An 11,046-nucleotide genomic window follows, 5' to 3' on the forward strand; every position below is an offset into this window, starting at 1 on the left:
CAATTCCCTGCGCGTGGCCCGCTCAATTCCCTGCACGTGGCCAGCTCCTGTCCCCTCTCCTGGAAAGCAGAGTCGCTCACTATTGGTCTCTGGCGAGACCGCGCTTTCGCGCGGTTCAACGCCAGGAGACCTAAAAACCTGGGATAGACTCTCTAGATCACAGAACGGCGCAGCATCACAAACAAGATATATGGAGCATAACTTAATAATCTCCGTGCAACTTGAAGTCCCATTGTAACTAGCCCCAGGCAAACCAGTAATATTGCTCAGGAACCGAAGAAGAAACAAATACCACTACGCCTGGGAAGCATTGTTGTACTGTCATATTCAGTGGGAAAACCAAGGTAAATTTAGACACGGGTAGTCCACAAGCAATACAGACCATAGTCAGAGACAAGTATAACATGAACGACTGAGAGAACCGACAACAGGCAAAACAATGAAGTAGAGGAAGCAAGTATGAACGCAAACTAGTAGGATAAGCGAGAGAGTGGTACCAACCGCCCCTGTTGCAAGACATCCATCCATATTTCAAGAGAACCTCAATAGCGATCCACAGCAGGAGGTACATGAAAGAAACACAACTAGAAGGGAACTCACAACCAGATGAGGAATCATCAAATTAAAACACATTGTTAACCCCAAAACATGTGCCTCTCTTCGAGAGATGCTAAAAAATTGGTGTTTATAGACAGTATAGAGGTTACAACGGGTAGAAAAGTGGACCGGCAAAAAGGGGGGGGGGGGGGGCTGCTTTTCTGTTTTTACTCTCCGTGCCATTTATGACCTGAAAGTAAAGGTCACACTGTCAGAACGTTTTGACACTTTCAGCATGTGCGGTCCACGGTACCTAAAGTGAAACCGGACCGCGCTACAAAGAACAAACAAAGAAGAGTGGGAGGGGTGCACACATGGAGAGCAGGCTGCTAATTAGTAACTTGATCCACGACGAGGGAGGATTGCAGCTGCCAGCTCGCGCGCTGCTGCTCACTCCAGAGAGCAAAGCACAGTGGGGATGAACATTTGAAGAAGAGGTGAGACATGCACCCGCATTTGGCCAGTTGTAGGCTTTCATTATTGAAAGACTTACACAAAAGGCCAATCAGATCTGTGGGAGGAGTCCGACCCACACATAGAAGTTTTGAGCCCTCACAAGAAGCCTCCTGTAGAGGAGCGCATGCGAGCTGCGCTAGGCTCGATCTAAAAATATTTACTGGAAAGATATACATTATATACCAATATCATTTACATAGAGGACATTGAATGTGTGGAACAGGTATAGTTAACTTTAAAACATTGTGATGGATATATGTTTTCTGCTACACCTGTTGGAGAGCAAACTGACCTACATTTACTTTAAGTAGAAAGAGAATTATTTTATAGGTGACTGAAGTTTCAGATGGGATCTAACGTAGACCCATCAGTAGCTAACATCTACATGAAATACTATAAATAGGTGTTTTAGAAAATGATGAATGGAAAATACTGCTATTTTATGGAAGATGTATTGTGTTTTTTGATGTGGTCAGAATCATAGGAACTGGATCATTACATCCAAAAAGTACATGATGTACCATCAAGGAAATGGTTTATGCATAGCATTGAAAATGAAGTAAAAAGACTCTTATATAGTCATAAAGGAAGGAACAATTCTGTTTAATCGATGTATTAATCGATGTAAAACAATTATCACAATCTGCACAGATAAAGAGCAGTATATACACTAATTGGATGGTAACTGAATATACTACTGAGTTGAAATAAGTATTTAAAGAGAGTAATATAAAAATAAAAGTTTAGCGATGGAACGTAGGCCAACAATGACATAACAAGCTGAAAAAACGATTTCTAAGTAAACGGGAAGTAGAAGCATACCCTTGCCTAAACAGCTGAATCCAGTTACATTTTCAAAGAAGAAATGGTACATCACCCTCATAATGGAAAAATACATACAATAACAACGATACACCACATAAGAAAGCAAAGAGTGCACATGTAATATCGAAATATCATGCTATTGAACGTGAATAAGTGAATAAGTGATGCTGTTATTATGGTTTAGAAACAGTATGAGTTAGGAGAACGATATGAAGGATTTGGAAAAGGAATGTATAAACTTCTTATGTATAAGTGAGGCAATGACACCGGACATGAGCTTATATTTCTTTGACTCTAATGGGAACTCAAATATTCCCTGAAGAAAGCAGCTTCTGCGTGATATGCATTGGGAACAAAGGCATGTATTTGAAATGCTAACATGAATATAGTTAATTACTAAATGAAATGAAGTTTACAAAGGAGATCCGTAAAACCTGCTTTATTAGGCAAGTACCATGCAAAAAGCAGAGCAATTCCTTACGATTCTGCTTTAGAATAGCAATCAACTAAGTGCCAGCTGTCATGTGTGAACAGCCAATTTTTATGCATGTTGTACTGAAAACCCCCCTTTTCTTTGTATTCTCTACTTTTAAGTCTGGATAGATACCAGTAGGTAAAACATACAACTTGGCCAGAAACGTGGGGGGGAGGGGAGTGGGGAGTATAGTAAAACATTTTTACAAAATACCCTTATACCTTCTTACCTAATCCAATCAAGCATCCAGAAATTCCAGACTTTTTTACATTTACTGGCTGCCCTTACCCGTTATGACACCCTTGAGGATGTGAAGCCTCAATAATTGTTTAACCCAGTCTTCAAATACTGGAGGCCTAGCTGATATATAATTTACTGTAATAGTAGACCAATCCCTGACCAACATGGCAAAAAATGTGTTCAATTTGAAAATTAAATAGGCTTCCTTTATCAATAGAACAGCCAAACATGGCTATGACTGGACTAAAGCAGTGTGCAACTGAATTAATCGGGATACAGTTATAAAGATTCTCTGCCAGAATTCACTCAATTAAGGACAACACCAGATCATAAAGTAACCAATATCCAAATGTAGGCCCCATGGATGCAGGTTGACAACTACTTTGTGTAAGAATGCAGGAGGTAAATAAAGTATCCATTCGCTAAAACAATACAGGTGGCGTACGTTCGTAACTAAAAATATTGAAAATTCACATTCTTGGTGCGCCACAACGTTCTCCTTAGCTCATTTATTAACAATCACCTCAAGGAAATTAGCCTAAGAGTAGTACTATAAAAATGTATAACAATAAGATATCAAAAGACACACAGATGATAGACGGAATGCAGAGCAAATGAAACATTCACCTCCAGTCAATAATTTCTGGGTTAAATCCATTGTTATTTTGATCACCATGCCATCCCAGTTTAGACCCAGCCATATGCAAATCAGTCCTGACCCTGAACCTCATGGGAGAAGTCCAGCCTGTACTGCCAAGCCTGGTCTTCCCTGGACCGAAAAATGCATCCTGGGACCGGTTTCGGGCCTCACCAATCATCACCTCTCGCCGCTCTGTCCAGACCTTCAACCCAGGGTCGGACAGACCTATAGAGCAATCTGACAGTGCGAGAAAGGCCAGTCTGACAGGTGACTGCATGGGTTAGTTAGTTTTTTTTAGCTATTTGTGGGCATGTTTTATAGACAAGAAGGGCGGTTTTTACAGTTGATTTCCCTAATATTACAACAAACAGAGCCTTGCAGCAAGCACAAATGCATTCAGCTTGCTCATTCCTTGCAAAGACCTACACAGTGTGTCTGTACAAGTTCAAAGCTCCCCCAATTTGCAAATGTGGTTACTTTTTTAGCTATCTGATTCACAACTGGAGCCTCTTATTTTGGTTCCAGTCCGATATTCTGTGCTAGTCCAACCCTGCTACAGTTTCAGACTCTGGCCTAGATTATCAAAACAGTCACGGAAGCAGCGCAGCAGCCAAAATACCTGTGCTACGTTGCGTGACAGGGAGGGAGCAGGAGAGAGCCATATCTACAGAGCTGCAGCTCTCTCCTCCCCTTTCCCAAGGGCCGGCACAGATTTTAGCTGCTGTGCGCCAGGCACACACCTTTGTGCCGTGCTTTAAGGATGTGTGCCTGAGTCTACCATAGGTTTTGTACTGGAACTGTACCTTTCCAGTTCAAAATACTATGCTTAGACACACGTTACAACTTTCTTACTCTGTATGTGTGCTGCACAATGCAGCACGTAAAGTCGGAAAAAAAGGAGAAATTAAAACAGTTCTCCTTTTAATACCTCCTTTCAAATGGTGTTAGCTTTTGGCACTAAACCCGGTATACTATTGTTTGTAGATGGGGTTTTAAGTCAAAAGGCATGGGTGGTGGTATGGGAACGCCCATATAACGCCCCATTGGCGCAGAAAGTGCCATTCCAGGGCACTTTCAACCACAAAACAAGTATTGCACTGGAAAGTAACTTGGGAAAAAAACATTTTGTACTGGTTAGCATCACTTTTGTGACGCTAGCCCAGCACAAAAGGTTTGTAAATCTACCCCAGAGTCTGACAAAGCACTCATACAGCAGCATCCAGGCAGGATTTATAGTCTGAAGTACACCTGCCCAAACAGATTTCTCAATGCTTAAACCATTTAATCCATGTGAGGGATGCAGGCCTGTTCTTTATTTTATTTCCATTCAACAGGTGACTCTTCAAAAGGTGAACAGAGTTGCTTCCAAATATATGTGCCCCTTTTTAAGACACTTACCTGAATGGTGTCGTTCAAGTGATAATATCGAGTGCGACTACCGCTCGGAATCAATTGAGCACGTGGTTTGTGCCTGTCCTGCACTATTTAATGACAGAAGGACCCTGTTGCGGGGTGAATGGAACAAACTCGAATTTCGATCGTGCAGACAAGCCATCATAACTGCCATGAACCCAGAAAACACGATGCTCAACATCCGGTTCACCAAATTGGTCACAAGAGCAGCCAAAAACCTCAGAACAACAGATCTGCAAGCGCTCTCGCCATAACCTGTACACCTATAATGTCACCCGTCGCCGTTAATGCACTCTTGAACAGTTTGAGCCGATTCTCAAAACGCTGCCTTGTTTCCATTGTTTTACTCACTTTCACTCTACCTCTTAGAATGCTAATGTTTGGCTGTCTTCTGTCTGCCCTCAACAATGATGACACTACGCTTTACATCAGAGAAGCCAGGAATTCGGACAATCATGATCATTTAACCACCAGGGACATCTCGCCCAATTAACTTTTAGAAAGAATACCTCTTACACCTCTTTTTTCAACTACTTTGTATTCATGATCTGCCTTTTTAACTCTTTTGTACACAAGAAGTACTCTTTAATTGTCATGATTTTAATTAATCAAACAAATTTACCAAAAAATTATTGCGTTTGGGTGTGCATAATGGAGCATGACTGAAGACTGTACAGCTAGGATTGGATTAGCAAGAGAAAATGTAGCGATAAGTCTGTGAAGGGAAAAACAGGAGTAATTGAGAGACTCTGGAGAACAGTATCCCTCCCACAGACCCAGTCATTTATAATTCACAGACAAATATTCTCATAGTTGAAACATTTTTTAATTCTAATTACTCACAGTATAATCAGAGTTAATACTCATTGATCTGGTACTACAAGCAAGCATCGGTAATGGGTCTGAACTAATAAGGATTAGCATTGGGTCTGGATAGTTTTAGTAATATGCTCATTATTATATGATACAGTAACAACATTCACAGTCACTCAAATATTGCTTTTTCCCCTTTTTACTTGTGAGAAAGTGTTACACATTTGAGAGCAGAATGGTACTCATATGCACACTGAAACCATGAAATTGCAACACACAAGGATTCTTTAAACTTGACAGATGTGGACAGAGCAAATGCACTTCCTTTCCACGGCTAATTTCTAATGAGGTTAAGGAGAATTTGGGAGCACAGTCAACCCTCTAGTACAGGACGTGATTAACGAAATCTTCAAGGAAGAAAAAAAAGCTGGTCCTAACTTTGGGGGGAAAAAAGCATCAATAGTCTCCTTTTTGCAGTTTAATTATAATACGGTTAATCAGGTGCGGAGTCAGAAGTTATGTAGCCGCGAATAATCCAGGAGAAACAGAACAGGGGAAACCGGCCTCATGTTGTATGCAATTTGAACACCACACAAAGGAGAGAGAAGCACCCGGAACTTCATGCAACCGCTCACGGCGCAGGATCGGGGCGGGCTTCAGTGTGGATCAGAAATGCAGGACTCCGCTCCCGTGGAACCAAGTATGTGGGACCCGCAGAAAATCCCTAGTTTCTACTCCTTTACTAACATGGGAACCGGTGGCAAACGTTACCTGCTGCAATCGCCGCCTTCCGTCGGGTGACGGGCTCCCGGCTCTTCCCTGGAAGACGTTTGAGAGTCCCTAATGAGCCGCATCCAGGCCTGAGATTACTGGAAATCCCCGGTTAGTCGTGTAAACGTTACGGTGCCTCTGACTTCCGCCAGACGAGAGCCACCCGGCCAGCACAACACTATGTTACGGGCGCGTCACTTCCTGAGGTCTCTTTTAGCGTTCTAGCCGGTGCACCCAGGCTTTGCTGAGTGGACTAAAGATGACGAGAACCACCCGGCCATTACCGGGTCAAGGCTGCGTCACTTGCAGTCAGCTCGGTGTTCATTATGTTTACAAATTCTGATAGATGCGCTTATCCAAAATACGTCCCCAAGCCTATCAACTTTTTTCTTGTTTACTTCGGTAGGAATCTGGCTGGGAGGCAGTTTTGGAAATCTAAGTCAGGACAGGCAGCCCGGGGGAAGGGGGTAGAGTTTTACGCCTTCCCTTATTTTATTTGAATCCTCAGCAGCCATTTAAACATCAATAAAAGGGCATGCAAAATACAACAAGCATTTGCAATGCAATAGGTCTCGTATAAGGAAAGTTTGAGCTATTGGTATTGTAAATGACAATTTTTTTATTTAGGTTTTGTTTTTGAAAATAGCGAAATTAATAGCTTTGTCATTTACCATGCCAATAGTTATAACTTTCGCAAATGTGACACCTATAGCATTTGTAATGCAATATGTGTTGTATTTACGTGACTTACATGTATTGATATTACAAATAACAATGGTTTATAATTTTTTAAAATAATTAATACTTAAATAAAAGTTATTGTAATTTATAATGGCAATAGCTTAAACTTTTGTAAATAACATTTGTGAAGATTATGTTCAGTGTATTTTATTGTGACGAAAATCCAAGAACATATGTCAAATATTAACATCTTTTTCTTACATTTGTAATAAAGCTTGAAACATTGAGCTAACATATTTGAACCAGTTGTTGTTGAATGGTTGCACAGATTGATGCTGTGGTGGAGCTCAGGGATGTTGTAGTGCCACAGAGTGATGCTGTGGTGGTGCTGAGTGATGCTGTATGCTATGCTATGTTTTGTTTTGCTATCCTATGTTTGGTTTTGTTATGCTAATCTATGCTGTTTTGTTATGCTATGCTATGTTTTGTTATGCTATGCTATGGTATGTGTTGCTATGCTATGTTTTGTTATGCTATGCTATGCTTTGTTATGCTATGCTATGTTTTGCTCTGCTATGCTTTGTTATGTTATGCTATGTTTTGTTGTGTTTTATTATGCTATGCTTTGTTTTGCTATGCTATGATTTGTTATGCTATGCTATGTTTTGCTGTGTTTGGTATGCTATGCTGTGTTTTGCTATGCCATTATACGTTTTGTTATGTTTTGTTAAGCCATGCTATGATTTGTTGTGTTTTGTTATTCTATGCTATGCTATGTTTTGTTATGTATGCTGTGGTTTGTTGTGTTTTGCTATGTTTTGTTTTGTTATGTTTTGTTATGCTATGCTTTGTTATGCTATGCTTTGTTATGCTATGCTTTGTTGTGTTTTGCTATGTTTTATTTTGCAATGCTACGCTTTGTTATACTATCCTATGTTTTGTTTTGCTAGGCTTTGTTTTGTTATGCTATGTTTTGTTATGCTATGGTATGTTTTGTTGTGTTTTGTTATGCTATGCTTTGTTATGCTATGCTATGTTTTCCTATCCTATGCTTTGTTTTGTTATGCTATGCTATGTTTTGTTATGCTATGCTGGTGAGGGTGAGTGAGGGTGAGTGAGGTTGGGTGGGTGAGGGTGGGTGAGTGGGTGAGCGTGGGTGAGTGACTGAGGGTGGGTGGGTGAGTGAGGGTGGGTGAGTGAGTGAGTGAGTGAGGGTGGGTGGGTGAGGGTGGGTGGGTGAGTGAGGGTGAGTGTGTTAGAGCGAGGGTGAGGGTGAGAGGGTTGTGAGGTTGTGTATCCTATGCTTTTTTTGTTATGCCATGCTATGTTTTGTTATGCTATGCTGATGAGGGTGTATGAGGGTGAGTGAGTAAGGGTGAGTGAGGGTGTGTGAGGGGGTGTGAGGGTGAGGGCGAGGGTGTGATGGTGTGTGAGGGTGAGAGGGTTGGGAGGGTGAGGGGGTGTGAGGGTGAGGGTGTGAGGGTGAGTGAGGGTGTGTGAGGGTGTGTGCGGTGAGGGGGTGTGAGGGTGAGGGTGAGTGAGGGTGAGGGTGTGTGCGGGTGAGGGTGAGGGGGGGTGAGGGTAAGGGTGTGTGAGGGTGTGAGAGGGGGTGTGAGGGTGAGGGTGTGAGGTTGAGTGAGGGTGCGTGAGGGTGTGAGTGAGGGTGTGAGGGTGTGTGATGGTGAGGAGGTGTGAGGGTGAGTGAGGGGGTGAGGGTGTGTTAGGGTGGGTGAGGGTGTGTGAGGGTGAGAGGGTGTGAGGATGTGTGAGGGTGAGAGGGTGTGAGGATGTGTGAGGGTGAGAGGGTGAGTGAGGGTGTGTGAGGGTGAGTGAGGATGGGTGAGGGTGAGTGAGGGTGTGTGAGGGTGAGGGTGTGTGAGGGGTGAAGGTGAGTGAGGGTGTGAGGGTGAGTGAGGGTGTGTGAGGGTGAAAGGGTGTGTGAGGTGAGAGGGTGTGTGAGGGGGTGTGATGGTGAGTCTGCAAAGAAACAGCAAATACCTACAAAATGTACCATTTCTAAATAACAGTTTAGATAAAGGTTGCTCTCCCACACATAAAAAATAATCACACCACCCGAACCAGCTTTAGTATTAACTGCAGACATTTGATTTACAAATGGCCACTGAAGCGTCCCTTTATCAGCGCAGCTCAGTCTGCAGCACACATCACGTTTGCACCTACACGCTGGCCTGCCGCTTTTCACGAAATCGCTTTTCTTGGCACGAAAAGCAGTACATATTGTAGGGTGGAGGGAGTGACTGATGGGCTGAGAGCCCCTCCCTGCGAGGAGGAACCAGACCTTCAGCTATTGCAGAAATGCGGTAGTAAATGCAGCACTCACTGCTATGGAGCCCGGCATTGCTTTCCCGCAGATCGCTCGCGGTGCACACGTCCATTTTGGACGTTCTGTTTTTGAAGAAATGTATAAGGCACTGCGGCTCACTTAATGTCAGAACAAACCAAAGAAAAAGAATACAATTAGATGGGGTAATACAGGCGAGGCCCCTGGAAGTGGAATGGTGTCATGTCAACATGGACACAGTCACAGTGTTGGCGAGTCGCACGTTATTTTTTTTTGTTAGTTATTTATTTATTTTGTTATCTTAACTAAGGCCGACAATTCAAAGTAGAATGGTTTTCGGTTATTCTCACAAGAAATCACAATGTGATCAAATACCAGATATGTGCCTTCTCCGGGATAAATATTCCCGTTTAAATGGTTTTTAAATAATTTCTGTACATGGCTGTTACAACAATGACATTTTAGTAGCTAGTCGGATGCTTGAACTAAGTCTTAATTTCTCTAAGCTCTCGGAGGCAGGAGCAAATGGTAAGGTGAGGAGAAATGCTGCTGGGGTGAATGCCTGAGGCCAAATCCGGATCGTAAAAGTTAGCTTTGTGGATGGACGGCATTAGGTCTCTCTCTACGAGACCTAATAAACTAAAAATCCCAGGAATGGTCAGTACAGCGTGTCATAGAACATCGCAACATAATAGTCAATCATAATATGCAGATAAAGGCATTCTGACGGCACTAGAGGCTCGGAATTGTGCTTGTCTTTTACTCTACTGTAAAACAACAGCCAATGTAAACAGTTCAAAATACAAACTACATTTTTCATAACACCAACTTATCAGTGCAATCAGCATCTACCAATCAATATGGATCTAACCCTCCAAATACAACAGGCGCCATTTTTCGGCATAGCTAGCAAGTCTTCAAAGTTCATGCGTGACGTAATGCATAGCTGCCAAGGTTTCAGACTGCTTATGTGTGACATTGTCATAATTTCAGTGTAATTATGAGATGAGTGATATTCAACGACTATGAGTGACGCTTTCCTGCGAGCAACATCGTACAATGAAGATGAGGAAAACATATACATATCATAAATTACATCCATTGAAGCTACAAGAAACTTAAGATCTTTAAAACTGCTGAAAAGCACCAGAAATGAAAGGGCACTAAGCTATTAAAAAGCAGGAACTCACAGCTAATCCTCATAAAATACAGTTTTGGGAATATGTATGATTCATATTCTTTTGTGAAAACTGTCACTAGACAAAACGCTGATCTTGCTCCAGCACTACATTATTCATCAGTTATCTTGACATTTTTATTGTTGCACGAAAACACCTGGACACACAAGGAATTCAGCCCCAATACCAGTTGGTTTGAAATCCATGGTATTTTTGTGGGCCTTTGCAGAATGTGACCGTAGTGGCACATTCCAGTCAATTTTAACCCAATTCATAACTAGTGTGTCTTCGTTGGGCAGGAGGAGCATGGTGGTGACTAGGCCTTCCTCAGTGTGAGTTGAAATAATTAATTATGAAAAGCATGCCTTTAAGTTTAATGGAATTGTCATGTTTAACTGTTTTGAGGAAGTGTCCGGCCTAGCCATTAACCCTGGAAATTCTACTGGCTTTTATTTCAGAGATTTACTACACCCTCCTCTCATTCAATTTGGGAGATATCAGATCCGGTAGCCCAGACCACGTTCAAATATCTGGGTATACAAGTATATAGAACGCCCGAAGACCAGATTGAGGGCAATGTTAGAAGAGCCATCACTAGCCTCCGCAGCAGTGTGGGGTTCTGGACGTCCTTGCCACTGTCTGTCATGGTAGAATC

The 11,046-nt window shown here is 42.3% G+C and overlaps 1 protein-coding gene across 2 annotated transcripts in view; it reads right to left on the bottom strand.

Moving 5' to 3' along the window:
• SUPT5H (SPT5 homolog, DSIF elongation factor subunit) overlaps window positions 1-6,407 on the bottom strand; it is a 324,989-nt gene extending 318,582 nt beyond the window's left edge. Inside the window, exon 1 of one of the 2 annotated variants that reach the window (XM_086938709.1) lies at window positions 6,231-6,407. The gene's annotated coding sequence lies outside the window, so the exon portion shown is untranslated. The remainder of the gene's footprint in view (window positions 1-6,230) is intronic. The other variant, XM_086938710.1, reaches the window with a different exon arrangement.
• Between the last annotated feature and the right edge of the window lie 4,639 nt (window positions 6,408-11,046).

The sequence above is a fragment of the Lissotriton vulgaris genome, chromosome 9, assembly GCF_964263255.1.
Source record: "Lissotriton vulgaris chromosome 9, aLisVul1.2, whole genome shotgun sequence".
Classification (NCBI taxonomy): Eukaryota; Metazoa; Chordata; class Amphibia; order Caudata; family Salamandridae; genus Lissotriton; species Lissotriton vulgaris.